Genomic DNA, 24,029 nt, shown 5'->3' with positions numbered 1-24,029 from the left:
GGATCCTCTGTGGAATAGATTCATACCACCTGTCTATCTGTCACCTGCTGCCTTTGGTTGGCCAACGGACTATCATGATATTTTGTGTCTCTAAGGATTAACATCTTATCGGAGAGATTATTTTGTCATCCCTAGAAAATCTGAATTGTTTCCATTCCCCAATGTACAGTTGTCCTGTGGATAGATCACAGATCACAGGTCTTTCTCGGGATGTTTGGAGAAATAGCCATGGTCTGCCTTATTGGTCAGTGGCAAGGTTTCCCAAGTGTCTGGAGAAGATAGGTAGATGAAGGAGCCCTTCACTGAACCATGGGCCTCCGAACAGGGGCAGTACTGGAGACTATGGTGGGTACAAGGAGAGGGAGCAAGAGAAACCAGAGCCCCATTGGTGACATGTTGAATTTAAGAGGCTTTGAAACACCCAAGCGGCAATGACTAATAAACACTTGGATACAGGGGCCTGAGCCAGAAATCTCGAATGGAAAGGCCTTATCAACCAGACAGTAATTAAAGCCATCGACCTGGATAGGAAAGGCAACATTCAAGAAGTCTGTAGAAAAGAGGACCCAGCAAGGAGGTCTAAGACACAGCATCCAGGATGGTACAAGAAAAATCGAAAGATGGGATATTGTAGAGACCACAGGAATAAAGTGTTTCAAGAAATAGGAAGTAGTCAGTCCATTGCATCAAATGTTGCTAGAAATTAAAAAAAAAAAAAAAAAAGGTGGAGGAGAAATTGCCTTTGTCGTTTGGTGACACGGAGCTAACCAGTGACCTTTGCAAGAGCTGTTTCTATCAAACTCCGAGGGCAGAAGCCAGGAGGGGTTTTTACCCCTGCGACAAAAGACTGCTTATATCAAATAATTCTGTCCTTCACAAACCGAATGATTTAATATTTTTTGAGCTTTTTCATGTGTGTTGATTTTGATTCCTCCTTTATTGCATTTTTATGATCCATATTCCAGAGGCGATTAGCCGCGGAAAATCCATTTGCTTAGCTTGCTCTGACATAAATTTGGCTCAAGCCTCGTTCATATACCTGTGAGATCTGCTCAAAAGAGTTAAACTGCCTGAGTTCTGTATTTGTCTCATATGCTTTTGTGAGGATAAAACAGAAGTATCTGGGAGACAGCTGGCAGGCTCGCGGCATGCTAAAACGGATGCTTCGTCATTTTGTCATTAACACAGCATCATCTATCACAAAGAAAAATCAGCCCGGGATTTTTTTTTTTTTTTCAAGCCAAGCATCACAGCCTTTAATTCCTCTCACTAACTGTGGCCAGAAATTCAGAAATTTGCATGTTTTGTTGCCTTTAGGTTTCCTGTGCACTTATTTTGCTGCTGAGCTATTCCCCCATGACGGGGATCTCTCTTTCCATCTATGAGTTTGCATAGTCTTGGATCTCCACACCTGCTGGCTTTTTGTGTTGTGATTCATGGGTCAGTTACATTGGGCTTGGAATCGATGTATGGAGTTCCACCGGGAATTTAATTATTCCAAAAAGATGGACAACGCTGGGAGACCTGGGTGACACATGGCTGACAGGGTGGTTGGGACCTCAGTATTGACTTGTAAAAAGCATTAATGCCTAAGCAGGAAGAGTCTGCCTAATTAAGCATTAACCGGGGATTTAACCACCTACGGTTCTGTGATCAAGGTGAGCCTGGAGCAGCACCAGCCTGCGAAAACCAGACACCGGCCGACAGCTCCAGAAGTCCATTAAAATCGTTCTCTACATCATGACTCAGGACACTTAGTCAACAGACTCATTCCCAAGGCTTTAGTCATTTGTTTGGATACAAATGGCGTTCTTGGATTGCACATCTCACGTTTAGTGCAGAAGTGGTTAGGTCTTCTGTAAACCCAGATTGTTTCCATGCGATAAGAATTTACGCACGGTAGAAATTCCCTTTGACATGCCCCATGCTTTGAGTCTTGGAATGCAGATCAGTCAGGAGCCAGGCGGATGAATCCACCAAACCAGTGACCCTCTGTGGGCACAGCTCGTCACCCTGCGTGGGGACATGGGGGAGACAAGTCTGAAGAGACGCAGCCGACAGATTGGGAAGTGATACTGATAATAAGTAGGTTGGGATGCCACAGCCGGTTGGTCAGCGATGATTGCACAGTAGCCACACTAACAACACACAAAGATTCACTCACTGTCTTCTCCCCGCCCCCGTGTCTGACAAGGTACTCTGCAAATGGTGGGTGAGATCAAGGGGAGTAATGATGACATCAACAGAAATGACCGCCACGTAGCTGCTGACTGCTCACGGGCAGGACCTCGCTTGATCCCCACGTCAGTTCTGCGAGCTGGAGGTCAGAGCCCCCATCAGAGGAGTAAGCTCTGGAAGCCCAGAGGGGGGACATAGGACAGGTACTGGGCCCCTGAGCTCGTGGTGGGACCCCAGGCGCCATGCTCTCAATCCCTGCCCTTGGCCTCCACATCCAATTTCTGCCGTGTCCCCCATTTCCCTCAACTGTGCAAATCCCTGACCTTGTTTCCACAGCTTCTTTTGGTATTGGCTGATGGTGAGGGTGATGTGGAGGAATTGAAAGTGATCTCTGGGTTAAAAAGAATCTATGTTACAATTGTAACTCTGCCAAATTTCATCTGAGGGTGGGCAAGTGCTGTAGAAAGAAGGAAAGAAAGAAAGAAAGAAAGAAAGAAAGAAAGAAAGAAAGAAAGAAAGAAAGAAAGAAAGAAATTTCACGTGGAATAAGGCAGAAATTGAGCATAAACCTTTTTTTTTTTCTTTTCTAATATGAACCATTTTTATATTTTCAGAATTTGTGATTTTTTCCCTAAATTAAAAAGCCTGCAGTTTTATATAAAAAAAAATCTCATCCAAGGAAACATCCCTTTGAGAACTTAATAATTAATTCTGAGGGAGACAAACTTGCATAGAGTTAGAGAAGAGGCAGCGTAAATATTGACATAGACAAACGGCGTGTGATCTGGCCAGCTGCCTGAAATTCTTTCTCAAGGTGAGCGTTGAAGTGTCAGGCGGAGAAAACTAAACAGGGCTGAGCCCACCAAGAAGATGGCTCTGTGGGGAAAAGTAACATGATTTATCATAGGAAAGGAATCCTGATGAAGGAAGAGAGAAGAAAACTTTGAAAATCGTAGTGTCAAGGAATGTCCCACTCATTAGAAGAGACGTAGACAAGTAGGATGGACGGAGAGCGGATGGTCTGTGCAGGTTTTCTCCCTTGTTCTCAATTTCTGAAATGTGCAATTCTAAATACGCATGCATTTTTAAGAACAAAAATTTTAAGTCAAATTCAATTCGGTTTGTACAGGGTTGAAATGATTGTATGAAGAAGAATGGGATGGTCATGGACCTTCTAACTAGGAAGCTCTTGGAAACACGCCATGTTACTCACTCATAGCACTCGGGCTTGCACTGACCGGACCGGCGGAGCTCACTCACTCACTGGGACCCACGCTGAGCCAGCCCCAGGGCGCCGTCGCTCATGGGTGAGTTCGGCGTCTGCAGAGCGGGTCTGGGAAGCATGGCTGAGGCTCTGGAAGAGCTTTTCAACAGGATTTCATGATAAGGAAGATAGAAAGGGATGATTTAAAATTCACAGCATCTACCTGAAATTCTAAGAACTCTTCTCATTTTCCAAAATGTTTTTCATTTTTGTGACTCAGAGAAAACATTAAAAAAAAATGAACATCTATGCTCAGAGGATTTTCCCCCATTTATACTCTTTGACTAACTCATCACAGATACAGCAAAGGCCCTCTGAGGTTTCTAGAGATTTTTAATTGCTTGTGTCACAATTGAAAAAATATTTCTTCTTGGGATTTTTACTGAAGATATTTTATGTGAAGGGTTTTATCTCATTCTTAGAAAGCTCATTGCATTTTTTTTTTAGTTGAGTTACAGAAGTTTTTAGACATAGCCAGTGTTTCTTATGTCAAAGTGGCTAGTTTTCTCATATTTTCTATTACTTCTTGTCAATAATTTGCGTGAAATTTTTTCACGGAGGCCGTTTTTAACAGAAGAGACTATTTCTCTATTTCCTTGTCGTGAAATTGGCTGGTGCTTTACTGGCTAATCTAGGAAGACAACAGTGGGTGACATGGAACACACTGGTAACAGATCTCTCAACATAGGAGCCTGAGAGGCTGAATTATCTAATTGCCCCCAGAAGAGTCCTTAAAACCCCTCCCAGCCATTGCTGTCATCAAGGTCTGACATTATCAAATGGACAAAATAACAATTCCGTCACCCTATGATTGTTAAGGGAATGAAGAAGTCATGGCGTGTGACATACATGACACAGTAAACACTCGGTACACGGGATCTGTTACGACTGGTTAATGGCATTAATACCGGCGACAAACCCATGTAAAATGTCACTGCAGGGCAACACGGGGACCTCTTTTCCCAGCCAACCTAAACCCTAGGAAACATGACACAACACAACACTACACAACAGAAAGCTAAATAAAATTATAGCTGAAACGTTAGAAGATATATTAATTCTGACAGACTACAGGCAGGATTTAGGAAAGTAATTTGCCCACAGTCCGGCAATTTCCTCATTGCAGCACACCCTCTCCTTCCTGACTCTCCAAAAGCATTTTTTTCTATCACTGGCCAAAGGCTGGGGCTTCATTCACTCTATCCTTTCTACCTATTCTGTATTATTATTTAAATTCTTCAAGATGCTCCCCTCTTTTCGGTCCCCGCACTCAAATCCTGTAACAAACTCTAAGAGGTACTTTCTGAGTCCTACGGTATCATCATTCCTCACATTTGCTCTGGCCTGACTGAATTTAAATACCGACACTTTTCTAAGGCCATGTTTCATCTTGCCGGTGTGCTGTGGTTTCAACGTATTTAATTCTTTTCCTCCATAAATAGCATGGGCCGTGAAATTAGAGCCGTCCTTATGGATAAAGGTGTTAGGTTTGCACAAGGGGGGACGTTACCTAAATTATATGTATCAAGTATACCATAGCTAGCAGGGTGGGATGCCAGGTTAGCAATCATCTTTAAGCAAAGAAATAAAAGAAATCATCTTTAAGGAGATGGAGAGCTTCCGTGCAGCCTCGCACCCTGTGGTTCAGAGCCCTGCGGTACTGAAGTTTATCTCTTTGTAAATTTCTCTTCCTCCTCCAAAAGACGTCTCTAAGTTGTACTATCTCCCCCCCCCCACCCCGTCATTTATTTATTTTTTCTTATTGGGAACGAGCCGAATGCAACTCAGTTGCTTCTAATACACCTTGACTGGTGAGATTTTTTTGAACATAAAATAAAATGCAACCTTTGGAAGGCTATTTATCTGTCTTCAGAAAAGGTCACGGGAAGAATGCCATAGAATTTTCGAATGGTTCATCCGTCAAAAATGCAGCTCCCCATTGATTCTTCCTGAATTGTCAATTTCCAAAGAGCCGCAGGGACAAGCCTCCGTCAGGGACAAGAAACCGTTGATAAGGAAGAGGATGAAGTGATAAATGATTTTTCTGGTTCTTTTCCTTTGGGAAAGACAGTCAACTCACCCCGAGCCTCAGGCAATAGTGTTTCTTGAACCGTATGGACAAAGAGTTTGTGGTGATAATGATAATGTGAATTCGACAATGTGGTTTAAGAAAAAAAAAAAAAATGTAGTCACTGCCTAAATTAAAGACCCCTAATAAATGACCTGATGGAAAAAAGCTAGCAAAGCCCAGAAATAAATGGTCTTAACCCAAAGTGGATCATCAAATACAATGTCAAATCACTCACTGGCTAAATGAAATTTTTTTCAAAGCAAACTGGAAATACTATGGCAAAATAAACCTCCCATCCAGGTCATGAGACAATAGACCAAATAATGCTCGGTATATCTCCTAGATTCAATCATTTCTAGCATTAAAAAGAAGCATATCCAGTGTCCAAAAACAAGTGCAATGGTCATTTTGCACGGAGTATCACTGACATCTTTGTAGCCACTTATCACACGGGCAAGTGTTTTGCTAAATGAGACTGTTCTTCCCCGTTTTCAGTCTCTTTTTGACCTCACCACCCAAGGGAATGTCAACATGACTCAGTATTTGTGATTTGTCCAAGGTTGGTGGGATCTCAGTTCCAAACTGAAGCTTCGTAGTGACTAGTAATGGCACCAGGGTGCTCTGTTCCACCTAAGACACCAAGCCCTGGGCAGAAGCAGTAAACATGATCCCCCTGTCAAAGGGTTTGTGGTCTTACGTAATACACATCGACAGCATTTAGAACGGAGCGTGGTGAGTTCTGGTTAAGGGGAGAAACTGAGATTCTTGCAGGAAGTGTGAGGCCTAGGGTGAACCCTGGATATGGGCCAGGGGATATGACACACACACACACCCACACATACCACACCACACCAGGGGATATGACAGGCTCACAAGTGATTAAAATGATATGACACACACACACACCCACACATACCACACCACACCACACCCATTCATGTGCAATACACACACACAAAACACACACATGCACACAGCACACACATGCACACATAGACACACAACACACAAAACAGCACACGAGTGCAACATGCATGCACGTACAACATCCAGTATATGTGTGCCCCACCGAAAACTCATGATACTTATCACATGACACACACATGCATGTGCATACATGACACACACCACACAACTCATGTGCGCACATGGCACAGACAGGCACGCATATACACATAAAGCAAGTGTGCACAGCACAAAACATTCAACAATATACATGTTCCATGCCACCCATACCACCTGACTCATGCATGCACACATCTGCCCACTCATGTTCATGCGCCATAGCACGCATGTATGCACACAGAGCATACGACATACACGAATGGCACACACACACACCCCACACACAACACACACACACACACACACACAGGTGAGAGAAGCAATACTTTAATGTTTCAGACATGAAAACCTGCATGTCCGGAGAGAAGCGGAGTGACAAGATCTCTTTGGCCTGCGGCAGTTTCTAGGCTGTCTGTCCTGAATGACCGGCACTGGGGGGCTAGGCAGGCCCTGTTCATCCTCAAGAATGAGCAAGTGACCGTCTTTGGGTTTGCTGGGCCAAATTCTTTGAGAAGAAAGATTTGGTAAAAGGTCGCAGGTTAATCTTGAAAGAGCAGAATAATTTTTAGAGTCCGGCTTGAACCAGTTCAATTGTTCTGTCCAGATTACGATTTGTAGCCCTAATTGGGAAGATACAGAAGTACTATGTTCCCACCTCTGCAGACTGGCTTCTAAATGCTGCAGTTTTTCATCCTTCGACATTCCAATTAGATCTTTTTAAATCTTCTCGCTTTCTCTTCATCGTCCCCATCTTTTCCTTTACATGATCTGACATATTTTTAAGATTAGTAATAACTATTTTAGGATCTTTCTGCTACTTCCATCCACTCCGTCATTTCAAGGTTTATTTTTACTGATTAATTTTTCTCCTATAATGACTCATATTGTTCTTATTCTTTCTATGCCTGGTAAGTTTTCATTGTTGCCCGACATTGAGAACTTCACATTGTCAACTGCTGGATTCTGTTGTATTCCTTTGAAGAGCATATGCCAGCTTTGCGCAGTGGTAATATTGTAGCCAATAAGGTTTATCTGAGGCACAATTATTGCTAATTAAAGAGCATATGCCTTCATTCTGGCATGCAGTTAAGTTACTGCAGTCATTTTAATCACTTGTGAGCCTTGACAGGCCAGGTCAAGAACAGCCTTTGTGCTAGGACTGTTAGCCCCACAATTAAGGTGTGGCCCTTCTTTGGACTCAAATCAACACTCCATGTCTTATGCATGTGTTGCACTCTGACTGGTGGAGGACATGCTCTTACCGGCCCTGAGCAAGGTCCAGGGATGTTGAGTCTCCTGCTACCTGCATGTGGTTCCCCCCACTCAGGACTGTGTAAGTCAGTTCTTGACCAGAGGTTAGAGAAGACCCACTGGAGATCTCAGCAACTCGCTTTGTGCAACTCGTCTACAAGAACTCTACCTTCGTACTGTAGCCACCTTGGCCTCCTAAATGCCACTCTCAAGTTTCCTCAATGCAGCCAGATCTCCAAACTTCACTTCAGTTTCCTCTCCCTGCATGGTAGGGTCAGGTCATGCCTCCAGGCTGATCTGAGGCAATTCTAGGGCTCACCTTGTTTGTTTCTCTTTTCACAGGCTGCCAGTTGTCCAATGTCCAGACAGTAATGTTTTATATTTTTTTCATATGTTTACAATGAGCATATTCTTATAGCCTAGACGCTTCATCATTTTAATGTATGTAGATTTTAGGTAAATTTCTTCCAGAAATGATAGATAGATAGATAGATAGATAGATAGATAAGCAGACATAGCAACAGGTAGAGATCTATAGATAAAAATGCACACAGAGGTGTATTAACAAGCAGGCGCATATAGTCACACAATATGTCCATAGCTCTGAAGGGTTCACTCTCTGACCCCAGAGGCACCAACCAGGGTCATATATAGAAGCCCTTTCCTGAAGCAGATAGTACAGGTTCTTACAACCATTCGATAGGAGACAGGATCTTCTCTTCCAAGAAATGCAGAAGAAAAAAAAATTCATAGGAAGGACTAAAGGCTTCCTGACCTCCGATGCAACATTAATGTCAGGGACAGTGGCTGGCTGAGTTTTATACCTTATTTATGACAGTGTCCCTATAGGTCATTCTTAACAATAGCATATCTAAAGCTCCACACATTTGAATAATCAAAAACTACTGTCATTTCTTATGATAATAAAGCAATGCTGTTGTTAATATCAATTAGGATTATTGTGTTCATTTGCTGATTAGTTAACCCTACCATTTTTACGAACAAAGTATTTGTAAGGAATACTTAATATATGAGAGAAATACAATAAAATAGGAGTGAATGAAACTGAATGTACAGGTCTCTTAAATTAAGATCAAGGAAAATAAGTATGTGAGCAGGACTGAATATCACTTTGCTGCTTTTCCTCTGATAACACTTAGCACTATCCATCTTTCTTCGGTTCTGAGGCGGTGCAATATGGGCAGAATTGGCAAGTGGGTATTTTGACCTCCAACTATGCAAAGTGAAAGACGGATGGATATCACCAAGCAGATACTCAGAAGTTGTGGACTCCTTTCAGGGGCAACTCACTTTGGTGGGAATGTCGTGGCTCCCCACATCCAGGAGCAGAGAGGAGCACACAGGTTGCTCAGGGATTGCCTGGACCCCTGGTCATTTTCGGGACTGGCGGGTCTTCACAGCTGCTGATCCCAGAATGTACACGCCTTCCAAACTGGATAAAAACGTCAGCGTCTCCTTCCCTTAGAGGTTCACTAAGGGCAACAGGCAACCACAGTAAATTCTAAATTTTCACATGAGAATTTACCTGCAGAAGATGAGTCTACAGCTCTCAGGCTTTTCTGCCCCCCATGCAAATAAGAGTGAGGCACTTAAGAAAAAGAAAGTAGCTGGACTTTCCGTGAAGCCAGTTAGAGAATTCTGCCCAGTACACCGGGAACACACATCCCAGGAGTATCCCGAATTCCTTCTCAGAGAGTAATATTGACCTAAGCGGTGGTTTAGGTGCTCTGATCAAAGTTGTTTTCAAAAAATGACAATTGGTACTACTTAAAAAATACCCATAAAAACTCCCCCAAACAGGTATGTCCAAAAACAAAACAAAACAAAAGTCTTGTGATGGTCAGATCTGCTGCTAAATGGAAGAAACAGTGGGAAGAAAAGGAAAGAAAGACGTCCCCTCTGCTAAGGACAGACAGCTGTCTTCCCAGAAAGTGTGGATGACAATGCTGGTTTGTACTTCTGGGTCTTTCCCTGCAGCAACGTTCTCCAAAAAAAAGAGAAACTTTGCCTCTGACTTTAGTCAAACCATATATAGACACCAGAAGACTGTCAAAGATTCTGAAGCAGACCTGGAAATGCCTATTAGTAGAGGTGTGTGGCGAGAAAGTGCGTATATACAATTTCCCTTTTAAGGAAAAGAATTTCCTATGAGTATTATTCTTTTCCTAAATGTGATATATATATATATATATATATATATATTATCCAACAGCTCAGCGCACACTTGGAATGTACATTCATGCCTGCTGACAGGTAAAAGGAGAGCCAAATATAAATATAATGGGCTTCCAGAAGAGAAGAAGAGAAATTTAGAGCAAGATTCGCTTTGTTTTATTTTAAGAACGTACGGTGTGTCTTCTATACATAAGAGTTGCTCAAATGTTTCTTCTTCAATTAAAGCACTAGTGGTTTCGGAATGTATACCTTTCTTTCACCTCTAATAGACAATTAATGATATCCACTGGAACTATGGTATCAGTGCCCCCTCCTCCCTCTGAGGGAGAGAGGCAAATGCGAGAACATGAAAACAGCCGGCCAACTAGCCCACCAGTTATCTGAGAGTGATCAGACAATGCTGGCACTTTACACCAAACTTTTCAAGATTAATTTATTTACAGCTTTTCTTTGTAGCTTCAGGAGGGAAACTACAAGTCTTTTAGAGAAACCAAGCAATTGTTTTCTTGCAGAGAATGAAAATAATTAATATTATGAGCACGACCATACCAGGAGTCAGTGCCAATTGACACAAAAGACAGGCATGACCCCCATTTTGCAAAGATACAGAGCTGCAGATTGGTTATCATATCAGAGCAGGATGGTGGGTTTGGGGTGATCTTTTTTTAAACCTCTATTATTTTTTTCTAAGTTGTCAACAGTGATCGTATATTCATGGGTTCATATTTTTAAAAGACGGAATCGTGCTTAGTCTGGGGGAAGTGAAACAAATAACACATTTCACAGATTCTCAAGGGACAAGGGACAGCAGTGGGAGAGACCAGCCATCCTCGCGGACTAGCCATGACCCTGGGAGTGAGCAGCAGCAGCTCAGCAGGACACACTGCCAGGCTGCAAATCTGCGTCCTCTGAGGGCACCTGGTAAAAGTTCCTCTTCCAATCTGAAAAGAAGTAAAAACAAAACCATCCGTAGATCTTATGCATTTACACAAACAGAGACACACCCACTGATAACTACTGTGTGTTAGCTGTCAAATAGTCCTGGGGGACACCCCAAGATCCGAACACTTGCACCTGTGTCACACCCAGGGGTAGACAGGGTGCTGCAAGCATTTCTCCAGTGGGGCCCAGCACCCGGCTGGGGATGGGGGCGGGGGGCGATGTCCCCGGGGCCTCGGAGGAGAACCCCATCCTCCAAGACAAATGAAACAGGATCACCCCTCCCGTTCGTCAGGAGCCCTCCACAATCGCTTTCCTTATTAGGTTTTCTTTTCTGATGCTTGAAGCCCAAGTGGCAGCATTCCCAGGCAGAAGAGAACGTGCCTGGGAATTGGGGGTCGGGAGCGATGTAAAGAATTAAATACCACCTGCATTCGGCTGCAAAGATCTTTTCAAATGAAAGAGATGTTTCTAGCCGCTTTATTCATAATTGCCAAAACTTGGAAGCAACCAAAATATCCTTCAGTAAGTGAATGGGTAAATCCAGATGACGGAGTATTATTCAGCGAAATCACGAAAAGCCTGGAGCCGCCATTATGACATGACACAGTGAGAGGAGGTCCCAACGGGGGGCAGAAAGAAGGAAAGTCCACTGCTCTTTACCGACCCCGACCCACGTTCCACTGTGCGACGCCTGCTCTCGGGGTCTTCCTCAACCTTTGCTTGCAACAACCCAATGAATGGATATGGTTAGGTCAAGTCTGCAGGGGAGGGCTGGCCACTCAAGGACATCAGGGTCCAGTCATGGGACGGGGCTTGGGGTCAGGACTCTGGTCCTCAGAGTGATGAGAGCAGGAAAAAGGAGCCAAGCCCTAGATTTGGAGACCAGACCGACCACAAGACAGGACCCAGCTGGGAAAGGAGAGGGGGCTTCATGGGAGGATAGGCACCATCTAGCAGGCATGGGGCACAGAGGAAGCCAGACCCTGAGCCACTGGGCTCCTCTACTCAGAACCTCTGTCCAGAGTCTGGATGTGAAAGCACTTCTGGCAGCAGGGGTCGAGGGGCTGCAGGGAAGCAGTGAGGCCATATCCAGTTGCTGGCCACAGAAGGCTACAAGCATCTTGAATATCTTCTTCCTCTGGGCGGATTTGCCTACATGTGAATTCCATCCTTGTAGCTGTTACTGGGCTCTCCTGGAAATCGGTATGTTGATTATTCTGCAGGGATGCGACGGTGCCCAGGAGTCAGTGAAGGGGTCAGGGAGGAAGATCTGCAAGCAGGGAGGGGTCTTTATGGGAAATGAGAGCTACTGGGGCTGCCCTAAGAGGCCGTCTTGGTGAAGACATCAAAGAGCCACATGGAAGGCAGGGACGGGTAAAACATGCAGACGAATGATAAAAAGGACAAGGTAATAAATCCCATAAGAGGCCAGACAAATCCAAAGCCATGTAGAAAGAGATGGCCTCTGTGGGTGTAGACTCAGCCCAGAGGGGACAGTCTCACAAGTCAGGATTCGTTATGTAGACCAGTATCTAGGATCAGGAACAGAAGATAGTGAAGTATTGTTGTCTGGAATTCAGGTTCCCAAACATTTACACAGTAAATTTAAGGCAAAAAGACAGGAGGAGCAGAAGGAGAAGAGGAAGAAGAGTTCAGTAATGATTAAAATTGCTGCTCACCCCCAAACCAACTTATTATTCTTGACATTAAAAAAAAAAAAAGGCGGGAGTAGTCGTCATGATCTCATTAACGCAGAAAAGCAGGCGCACTTAGAAACCGGATTCCCGCTCTGGGTTCTATAGGGTAAAGGTTAACTTCCAACTGCAGCCAAACACACCAAATGTTCACCCCAGTTCAGTAAAAGCCTACTCTGAACCGTATCTATTTTGCATGAACCTGCTATTGTGCTCAACATTCTAAAGGCGTGAGGAGTCCTTTCTTGATTCGGTCATGAGATCTGGAGTGCTGACTGGAGTTATTAACGCCACTTACCATCCCAAGGTCCTAGCCTGCAAAATCTATGACTCATGTTACCACATGTTACCAAAATGGAGTTAGGAAATCCTCCAGCCTGACCGTCCAAATGCAAGTCACATATTTGCCATTAGGTTCTGGAAGAGGGGTTAAGGCTCTATCTCAGGAAGCGGAGAAAATGTCCCATGACATGCGTGCACCAGTCTGAAAGACCCAAGTGGATATCTTCCTGTATCATGGGTCCAGGGGTTTCTAAAAATGTACATGCCCGCAGCCCTGATGATGACGGGTGGCCCCCAGTCCCATCACAAGCACACATCCCTGTTTCCCATGAAGCTAAATGTAACGATTAGAGTCCCTGGTGGGGGACAGCGGCCAAGTGCACACGTTGGCTTTCAGGTTACGCCTGAGCTGGAAAGTGCATTTTGGAGCCTCCAAAGTCTGAGAAGACTGGGATCGGTTGATGACAACATGGAAATCATTTGGAAAATCGACAGGGGGCTGGTAGGCTGAGTCAGCCTCCCAGTTAGCTGGGAACCTGAGTCTGGCACTCTTAGGGATGCTAAATTCATCTAAGTCAACTGTGGACGGAGATGGCTGGTATGCTCAGGGGGCGCTCTGGGCTCCCGATGCAGAAGGAATACTCAGTCTAGGAGCCTCAGGTAAGTGAAAAAGTGACCCACTAAACTGAAGAGGAGATGAACTGATGACAGCGTATCCTTGAGGTCCCCAGGCCAGCCTCCACTCTTTCTGGAAGATCGAGTCATCCGTGCACACCGCCTTCACTCCTCTGTTTCCATCACATCGCTTTTGTATTATGTGGAACATAGAGCCCCAAATCTGCCTCTTGGTTTCTTGGGTCCCCCAGAAATATCATTCCCACGGTGTCCAACCAGCCCACGACAGGAGATTTTTGAATTCACACCTATTCTAGCTCACAGTGCGTTTGGTCTGTCTGTGTAGCCGTACAAATTGGATGACTAGAATTATTGATCGCCGCTGATGGCCAGTGAATGATGTAAAGGGACAATGGCTTGATGGTTTAACAGAACATATGACTGCTGTGGTTGAAAGGTGTTTGCTATGGACTGGATGTTCACGTCCCCCCAAAAGTCCTATGTCAAAAACACCAATGTGATGGTATTTGGAGGTGGAACCCTGGGGAGGTAACTAGGATTAGATGCAGACGTAAAGTCAGAGCCCCATGAATGAGATTACTGCCCCTATAAGAATCAGGAGAGTCTTTGTCTTCTTCTTACTGTTTTCGACCCTCTGGAATGAGAAGATGGTCCTCAGCAGCCTACAAGAGGCTCCCGCTGGAATCCGGTCATGCTGGCAGCCTGATCTAGGACTTCCAGGCTTCAAAACCATGAGAAATAAGTTTCTGCCCTTATAAGCTGCCGAGCCTGTGATATTTTTGTTATAACAGCCTGAACTAGGAGCGTCCCACCTCCAAACATAACACCCTAGGAGAAAACACCCCATTACATTGACTGCATCAGTTACATGGTAACAGTGTGTGTATAAAGTGAGCCATCTGGTTTAGCCCCAGTAGGAAAAGCAGATTATAATCTTTAAAGCAGAAGTAACTCCAGAGATTTGGGCCCCATACAGGATCTGTGTGATGGTAGGAATCCATGACTTGACATACGACCAACAGAAGAATCTTCTCTTGTTCAGATGATAATTTATGTGATAGAAATCACACTGTAGAACCTTACTCAGAGATGAGGAAGATAGAAAAAATGAGTAGGAGCACGTGGGTGGCTCAGTCATTCAGTGTCCCCTTTAGGCTCAGGTCACGATCTGAGCCCTGCTTCTCTGGCTCTCTGCTCAGCGGGGAGTCAGTTTCTCCTTCTCCGTCGGCCTTCCTCTCCACTCCTGTGCGCTCTCTCTATCTCAAATAAATAAATAAAATCTTGAAAAAGAAAAGAAAATGAGTAAATTGAAAAGCAGTTTTTCTGCATTCTTTTCTGCACCACTGGGTGCACTTGGAGGGTGCAAAATTTTCTATTTCGGAATCCTTGGAAAGTAACCGCAGGGGAAGTAAGTTTGACGACTTGGTTAGTTAACACGACTGGACCTTACAGAATGTTCCTCATATGTTAGGGGCGTATTTTATAAAACATTTTTAAAACTACTTTGGTAAAATATTCAATTAAATATAGAATTTTTTGAAAATCACACATTTTGAATTAAGAAGGACCAGTAATTAACCTTTCCGCACTTTAAATGGGAGCATATTTATAATTCCATCAAATGAGGGATACGTACCGGGGTGCCAAGAGGAGACTGAACCCGTGACCTATGTTTGTGTGAATAACTAAACATTTACTTTGCCTGGGGATTCATTGGTAATTTAATTTCAGAGCAATTAAGAGAGAATTTGACAGTCTCAATTAACCTGATCATCAAGAATATCCCCATACAACAGAGATCTTGCTTAAGAATTTTCTAAACATGGGCAGCCACTTTCATCAACGTCTTGAAAAGATGTTGAGAAATCTAAAACGATGAATCAGTGACAACATCCCCCCCGCCCAAGAAATGTCTGCTATTTTCACGTCTTCCCTGTATGGAATAAGTGTTCCACGAATGGTCAATTATTAAAGTATTTTATCAATAATCCTCAGACAAGGGGAATTTACTGAACTCCAAAAGCATTTGTTGGGAGTTCTTTACATATGGAAGTTATGTAGTGTAATTCTCACAAACTCTCCCTAAAAGGAGATCTCATTATCCCCCTAACTGCGTGGAAACCAAGACCTCAAACCCTCAAGGGATTGTCCAGAATGGCTAGTGGGGCTAGGACTCCCACAGTCTGAACTCATAGCCTGTCTCCCCCACCAGCCTGTTTGAAGGGGCTAAGCAGAAATTCACTTTACTTACTCAACGAGTCCCTGTTTGGTACCCCAAAATTATTTCAAAGTCGTTCCAAATAGATTTAATGGAGTGGACTTTTTTTAAACAATGCCAATTCAAGCTATGTTCACAGGTGCTGAATAAATTTATGTTCCAAATTGGAGCATATTATGAGCTCTTGGTGTTCTTCCAAAGCTCTTTAGATTTAAAGTGATCTAGAATATTAAAATAGGCTAATCGGATGAAACCAGTTGTCAGATGGTGACATATTCTTCCCTGGGTGTGCATAATAATCACACAGGTAAGTGTCTGCGAAGCAGGCGATTATGCATTTGTAGTTTGAGAAGGAAGGGGGTAGAGGCGGTTTTACTCTCAAACTTTCACAGCTTTGTCTGCCCTGGACCAGGATGACCAGTACACTTCGCTCCTGGCAAGGAGATGTCGGCCACGTAAGCAGAAACTGTAAACTGACAACTCGTTCGCTCAAAACGCTAGACCTGCTTGTTCAACAGAAATCCCTGCGAAGAATGGGGTTTGGTTAAATTCAGATTAAATAAGCAAAGGAAAAGAATTATAACGATTTTTAAGTCATTAAGACTTTTTAAAAATTCAGTGAAGGCTAACATGTAAATTGGTTATGCACGCCGTAAGCCCTTCACTTTTGTCAAGTGCCCAGTGAGTTACTCTGGAGGGTACAGATTACAGATTGCTTCTTATTAATATTTCTGGTATTATGACAATATTTTTAATACTCCGAATAAAAGTTTCCACATCTTATAGGTGTAGACCAAAAACAAAAACAACTCATCAGAATTCCTTTGAGAGCCTCTAAGAGTGTATTCTTAGAGTGGGTGCCAAAACCAACTTTTCACAGAAATCTACTCATGCTTAAGTTAGGATACCGGCCATATGGTTTGTGGAAATATTTGATGCATTTGCATAAGATACACAAGTTTTGGAAGAATGACCATTTTAATCAGGCTGACTAACTGACATGAGAAGAGGGAGGTGTGACCATCTGTTTAACTTCATCTTGATTTTATTTAGCACCTGCAAAAAAAAAAAATTTAGATTTGAGCCACTTTTGATCTCAGGAAATACAGAGAACCTGTCTGGGAAAGCCTCCCGGGTCTTCTCCAAGGAAAGGAAAGGTCAGTCGCAGACGACGCTCACGCACACAAGCTGTCTCCCCTTTGGAAGGGGAAGCCAGTCGCTGTGCAGCTCATCTGAGAACTGGATCTTCGCGTCAGGGTTCTGCATCGACAGTCGGTCCCTGTGCTAAGGCTGCTGCTCTTCCTAAAGATGACAAAAAAAAAAAAACCACAAAAACAAAACAAACCCCGTGAAATCATCATGTGAAGGAATGGGAGGCAGTTCTAGAACTTGCCAATTCATTAGGGTTTACATAATGGTTATAAATGGGTGCACTATCCTCCCCATCCCTTGGCATGCATATTGACATGAAAACAGAAGGATTGTATCCAAGTTCTAGTTCAGTGCAGACAGAATGCCTAGAACTGAGTACAGGCGCTCGGGACATACCGACCGAATGAATGAAGAACACTCCTTAACGTTGGGAGAAATTTTAAATATATAAATAAATACGTTTGAATGTACTTTCTTCATCTGTGGAGATTATACTGCGGCTCTCGTCTTGCAGTGCTTGAGATAAATGATCTCATCGACTTTCTGAGGTTGGAATTTTACAGTTTTCTTGCATTCTTGGCTAACCACCCTTTGGTGACTGCAATTCTCTCTTTCTCCCTCCAGGTTTCTGCTTGCATTTTCTCTCTCTCCTCAGAACCCCTAATGGAGATTCAATTATTCACCTTTACAGAGACTCCGATTTCGTAGTAGATCTGTTTTAGAGACTTCTGTCCTCACGATTCTCCTTTTTTATTCTGGCTTCTTGAGTAGAAAATTCAGCCTTCCCTGCGTGCACAGTTAAATGTAGAACCTTCCGTCTGAGCCATGTTTCTCCCTGCCCCTCACATTTTCATATGTGCTGCGCTCGGTCATTCAACTTTTCTGGACTATTCTTACGATTTCCTCTTTAATCCTAGGAGTGTTTTCATAGTACAATTTTAGCTTTTTGGAACAAGGGTCTTTCTCTAGCTTCATTTATTATCTAGTTCTAATTTGACTGTATTCGTAGTAAGCTTGGACTGTTATTTTCCCCCTAGAGAGGTATTAAGATATGCAGAGTAGCTTACTGCATCATCTTTTTCGGGTAAATGTTCCAGATGGGCTGCAGAAGGTGGATTTCTATTTTGATCTGTAAAGTTATATACAAGACATACATGTACACACATATATGTGCACACCTACACATGCACACCTACCCGCAAACATCAAACTGCTGTAAATTGCATTATTAGTATGTTTTAGACATTTTTTGTACACTTGAGTTGAAAATTTCCCAATAAATGTGTTAAAATCTCTGAATAAATTCCATTTTCCTTAAAATTTCATCAACAGTTGCTCCCTGAATTTTTCAGCCTTATCGTTCCTAAGTATCCTGTCTTCTGATTCATTTTTCCAGTATATTACATTTTTGTCTCTTATGATTGTCTTGAATCAAATTGTATTTCCCTTTACAATTTCATTTTCATTCATTTGCTTTCTTTTTGCCCCATGTACCTGCACATTTCCAACCTATCTGAATATTTTTCAGCCTATCTGAATATTTTCCTACGTCGATGATAGGTCAAATATTCCTAGATCTTTTTTCTTTCATCAAATCTGTAAGTTGCTCATGTTTCATATATTCAGTATTGGATGTTTTCTCGTTTCTTTTTGTTGGCATAATACGTTTTCTGAGGCTGCTTTAAGATAGCTAGATTTCCTTTTTGCACACACACACACACACACACACACAGTATATAATCAAGCACTCTTCATGATCCCAGTGTAGCTTTCTGTCCATGATGCCTGCTTTATTAAAAACACCTTTTTGTACTGGACCGCCTCTCCAAAACAAGGATATAAAACTGTTGAATTTTATTTCTCATGTCTGTTTTTCCATAAACTAAAAAACAAAAACAAAAACAAAAAACCCTCATCTAACATACTTGGTATATGTGTGTTTAAAGAATAATAAGAATAATGGTAAAGGAATCCCCAAGTGTACTCTACCCGAGGTCACCAGGGAAACACGACCAAAGAATTTGGAAGACAGACCCTTCTCACCCTCCACCTCACATACTCCAGACTCCCACAAGTAACCCCCATCTCAAATTCTGTGTTCATCATTGTAGTATTTATACTTGAAGTTGTTCCAGATGTGTTCCGCACCCCTAAACAGTATGTTGTTTTGTTTGGATGTTCTTGGAGTTTATGTAAATGGAATTCTACTCTACGTAGTTTGTTTTTTGTCTAACGTCCGGTGTTGGAGAACATGCATGTGGCTACATGAACAGGTGTTCCGCTCACTTTCATTCGCGTATGTATTTACCATTTACATAAGCTCCAGATCTATTTTACATTTGCCTAAAAGTGGACATTTGAACGTACTGGTTTTTATCTTTTTGCTCTTACGAGCCCTGCAGCTGCCTGTTTGTATACAGCCTTCCGAGGGCCCGCGTGTGTTTTCTCGGACCGCTACTGTGGAACTCGCTATTCTTGCCAATCTGGTCAGAAGAAAAATCCCCTTTTAATTGGATGTGTATCTCACTAGTCACTAATGAGAGTGAACCTATTTCCACATGTGGTTTCATGGCCCTCAATGAAAGGGTGCATTTCAGTGACTTCGGAGAGTTGTCTACAGTCCCGAAACGGCTCCCGCTTACGGTACAGAGCATCTCAGCTCTCCCAAAAGACTTCTCCGTCTGGATCGGTTGACTTCCTTCAACAATCACCACAGACTGGTTTACAGGAATCACACATGACGCATCTTTTGGTGTCTGGCTTCTTTCAGTTGGAAGGATCATTCTAGGGTTTATGTCCATTACTGTGGCTTATCATCCCTTCTTATTACTGCTGGGCTCAGTCGGTTGCGCATCTGCCTTTGGCTCAGGTCAAGATCTCAGGGTCCTGAGATTGAGCCCCGCACGGGGCTCCACGCTGAGCAGGAAGTCTGCTTCTCCTTTCCCTCTGCCCCTCCCCCTACGTGTGTTCTCTGTCTCTCTCTCTCAAATAAACAAAATCTTAAAAATATTAATACACCACTTTGTGTTTATCTTTTCATACCTTGATGGACATTGATGGTTTCCAATTTGGGGCTATTGTGAATACAGTATTTGTTTTGATATATATGCTTTTGTGTGGCCATGTGTTACCTTTCTTCAGCAAATACCTAAACGTGGCAGGGCTGGGCTGTGTGGTAGATGGACATGTTTCCTAGCAAAGCGGAAAGGAACATCTGTTTTTCCACACTCAGACCACTTCGGTACCCCATGTCTGTGGGTGTGTTTCACACCCCATGCAAGTCTATAGTTCTCCGCAAGCACTGACTGGGTGTCCTACACTGTAACTCAATCCTGAGACGGTCTACGCAGAAATAGCATCAGATCCCACAGGTTAAGGGCTCAGTCCCACAAGACTACCCCACTCCAGACACCAATGCAAGCCTGAGCTGTTACCTGTGCTTCTGGCTTGCTATAGATTGTGGAGTTTCCCACAATCCCCTCGCCCTCAGGTTTGATGACTTGCTAGGAACGCTCACAGAACTCGGGAAAATTTACCAACTAAATTACCAGCTTATTACATGGGATACAACTCATGAACGGCTGGATGGAAAAGATGCACAGGGCAAGGCATGGGGACAGGACACATTCTCCCTGTCCCTCCAGTGCACTCCCCCCCACCGAGCCCCTCCATGTTCACCAGCCTGGAAGCTCCAAACCACATCCTTTTGGTGTGTTACGGAGACCTCATCACACAAGCGTGATTGATCAAATTATGGGCTGTTGATAGTTAACTCATCCTCCAGCCACTCTCCCTTCCCTGGAGTTTGGAGAATGGAGATAGAAGTTCCAACCTTCTAGTCACATGGCTGGTTCTCCTGGGGTTCAAGGAATGAGATGGGGAACCAAGAACAAAGAGGTATTTCTCAATTAGAAATCACCATATCTTTATGGAGATGTAACTCACACAACGTATTAACTCACCCATTTAAACTATACAGTTCAATTGTTTTTTGTTCTTATATGCACAAAATTGGCAAATATCACCACCATCAATTTTATATTTTCATCACTCCAAAAACATCGCGCCCACTCCCCCCAACTTCAGGCAACCACCAGTCCATTCCTGTCTCTATAGTTAATTTGCCTATTCAGGATATCTCATACAAATGGAATTATATGTGGTCAATTTGTGATATTTCATACCTTCTTCATTTAGGATAGTATTTGCCAGTTTCATCTGTCCCATAAGAAGTATCTTTCCTCATTCCTTTTCATGACCTAATAATGTTCCCAAACAATGGCTATACCATATTTCATCTATCCATTCTTTAGTTGATAGGCATTTTGGTTGCTTCCTATCTTGGCTACTTTGTATAATGCTACGTGAATATTTTTGTGTGGACCCATTTTCCTTTTTCATGAGTATTTAGGTAGGAGTGGAACTGATGGCTTGTGTTCCATCTTTCTATTTAACATTTTGATGGAGTGACAAGATAGTTTTCATATGTGGCTGTGCCGCTTCCTATTTCCACTAGCAGTGTGTGACACTTCCAATTTCTCCACATACAGATGGGCATTTGACTTTTAAGAAACTATCCAGTAATTTCCAAAGTGATTGTCCCATTTTGCATTTGTGCGTAGAGAGAATGAGTTTCACTTCCTCTACTACCTGGCCAACACTCAGTGTTCTAAACTTTACCCATTCCAGTGGGTTTGTGGTGGTGGCCCACTGTACTTTGAATCCATTATTTCTCCAGGAAATAATGATGTTCTCACGATTGTTTTCCTATCTTCTTAAGGTGGAACCATGGTTCACTAATTTTAGAACCTTTCTTCTTTTCTTAAGTAAACATTTAGTGCTATAAACTTCCCTATAACGACTGCATGCATCCCACAAATATTAATGTACTTTACTTATCATCAGTTCAGTATTTTCTAAATTCCTTTCTGATTTTTCCTTTGGCTTATGGATTATTTAGAAGTGTGGTGTTTATGGGGGCACCCGGCTGGCTCAGTCAGTAGAGCATGTGATCCTTGATCTTGGGATTATAAATTCTTAGCCCCACGTTGGGTGGAGATTGCTTAAAAGTCTTAAAAAAAAAAAGTTTAAAAAAAAGGAAATGTGTTGCTACTATTTTCCAAATATTTGGGGGTTTTCAAGAAAACTTATTGTTATTGACTTCTACTTTAATTCTGCTGAGGTCAGAGACAAAACTCTTGTCTAGTTTAAAAATTTTCACATTTCTCTACACTTGTTTGATGCCCCAAAATACAGTTTACCTTGACGAACATACCACATGCACTTGAAGTATATTCTGTAGTTTTGGGACACAGTGTTCTGTATCAGTTAGAACATGGTGAATAATAGATCTATTCAGAGTGTCTATGTCTTTATCAATTTTTGTCTAGTTGTTCTATCAGTTGCTAAAGAAAGTATTTTTATTCTCCCATTATGTTTGTGGAATTCCCTGTATCTCCCTGTAATGGCGTTTGTATATTTCCTTCATATAATTTGAGGTTCTCTGAGTAGATACATACAGAGAGATATATGTTTGCTATGACTTCCTGATGAATTGATCCTTTGATCAATTTGGAATTTTCTTATGTTTGATAAAAATTTTGGTCTTGAAAATGCAAGACCAATTGGCTACTAATAGAGCAATTCCAGCCCTCTTATGCGTATTATTTAGAGAGCATACTTTTTTCATCTACTTCCTTTCAAGTATTGTATATTTTTAAATTATCTTTTATAGACAGCAAACAGTTGGTGCTTACTTCATTATCTATCCTGATAATCTCTGCCTTTTAAGTGGAGTGTTTTAATCCACTCCATTTAATGTAATTATCGATATGATCTAAGTCTACCATTTTATTAAGTTGTTTGTCATTTCTTCTGGTATTTTTGGTTTGTTTCTCTCTTCCCTCTTTCCTCACCTCTTTTAGATCATATGTTTTGAAATCCTATTTTGAAAAAGAAGTTAGCTGTCCGGCTGCACAGATTTGCATTTTTAAATGGTTGCTCCAGGAATGACAGTATACATCCTTAACTTTTCAGATGCACCCTTAATGTAAAATACAGAAATATGAAACTGTATGAACCCATTTATCCTCTCCAGCCATTTTTTATATTCAACTTATTGTATGTATTACATACGTACTTGTAAATTCCACAATGCAGGGTTATTTGCTTTAAAAGATCATATTTTTAAAAAATCATATTACAAAGTAAAAAATAAAAATAAAAAATTGCATGCTCTTAAAGAAATTGGGAAATAATGCCTTTCATGGCTGCCCCCCAATTCCCCATTTCTGGTAGGTTTCATTTCTTCCTGAAGACCCACATTTCCTCGGCATGATTCTCCTTCCTTTCATGCTATTCTGTTCAGCATTTCTCATAGTGCAGGTCTCATGGTAATGAATTCCTGGAGTCTTACTTTTTTCTGAAAATTGTCTTTATTTGTTCTTCATTTTTAAAGGGTATTTTTATGGACATCAGACTCAGAGGTAACATGTGTGTTGTTTCTTCTCCTACCAGTTTAAAGTGTTTTCCACCTTTTCATGGCATCCACAGCTTCTGATGAGAAATCTGTCTTGATGGAGATCATTCCCTCTGTGCAGGAGTTGTCATTTTTCTCTTGTGGTCTTCTCCTTATGTTTGAATTGCAGCAGTTCGTCCACAATGTGCTTCATCATGATTCTCTTTGATTTTATCCTATTTGGGGTTCACTGAAATTCCTGAGTCTGTCAATTCCATCCTTCACCAAATATGGGAAGACTTTGACCATCATCTCCTCAAATATTTTTTGTCTTGTTCTCACTCTCTTTTTGCTCTAAGATTCCTCTCTGTCACCTTTCCTTCTAAGACTCCTATTACACAGTACTCCCTAAGATCCCATCAAGTTTTTGTTTTTTTTCCTCCATCTTCAAATTTGATATTTCCTATTGACCTGTCTTCATGTTTATAGATCTTTTTTTCAGTCAACTCTAATTTTCAATTATGTTATTGGTGAATTTATTATTACAGGTACTCTATCAGTTCTACATTTTCCATTTGGTCCTTTTCATATTCTCTATTTCCTTATTGTCATTTTCTGTACTT

At 42.2% G+C, this 24,029-nt stretch overlaps 1 pseudogene; it reads left to right on the top strand.

Annotated features, from left to right (window-relative positions):
* The first annotated feature begins 7,570 nt into the window (after window positions 1-7,570).
* Window positions 7,571-7,697, top strand: LOC116594542 (annotated as a pseudogene).
* Window positions 7,698-24,029: the final 16,332 nt, after the last annotated feature.

Source organism: Mustela erminea, chromosome 6 (genome assembly GCF_009829155.1).
Source record: "Mustela erminea isolate mMusErm1 chromosome 6, mMusErm1.Pri, whole genome shotgun sequence".
In the NCBI taxonomy this organism is placed as follows: Eukaryota; Metazoa; Chordata; class Mammalia; order Carnivora; family Mustelidae; genus Mustela; species Mustela erminea.
The sequence above is the reverse complement of the archived record's forward strand: the minus strand, read 5'-3'. Positions and strand labels throughout refer to the sequence as shown.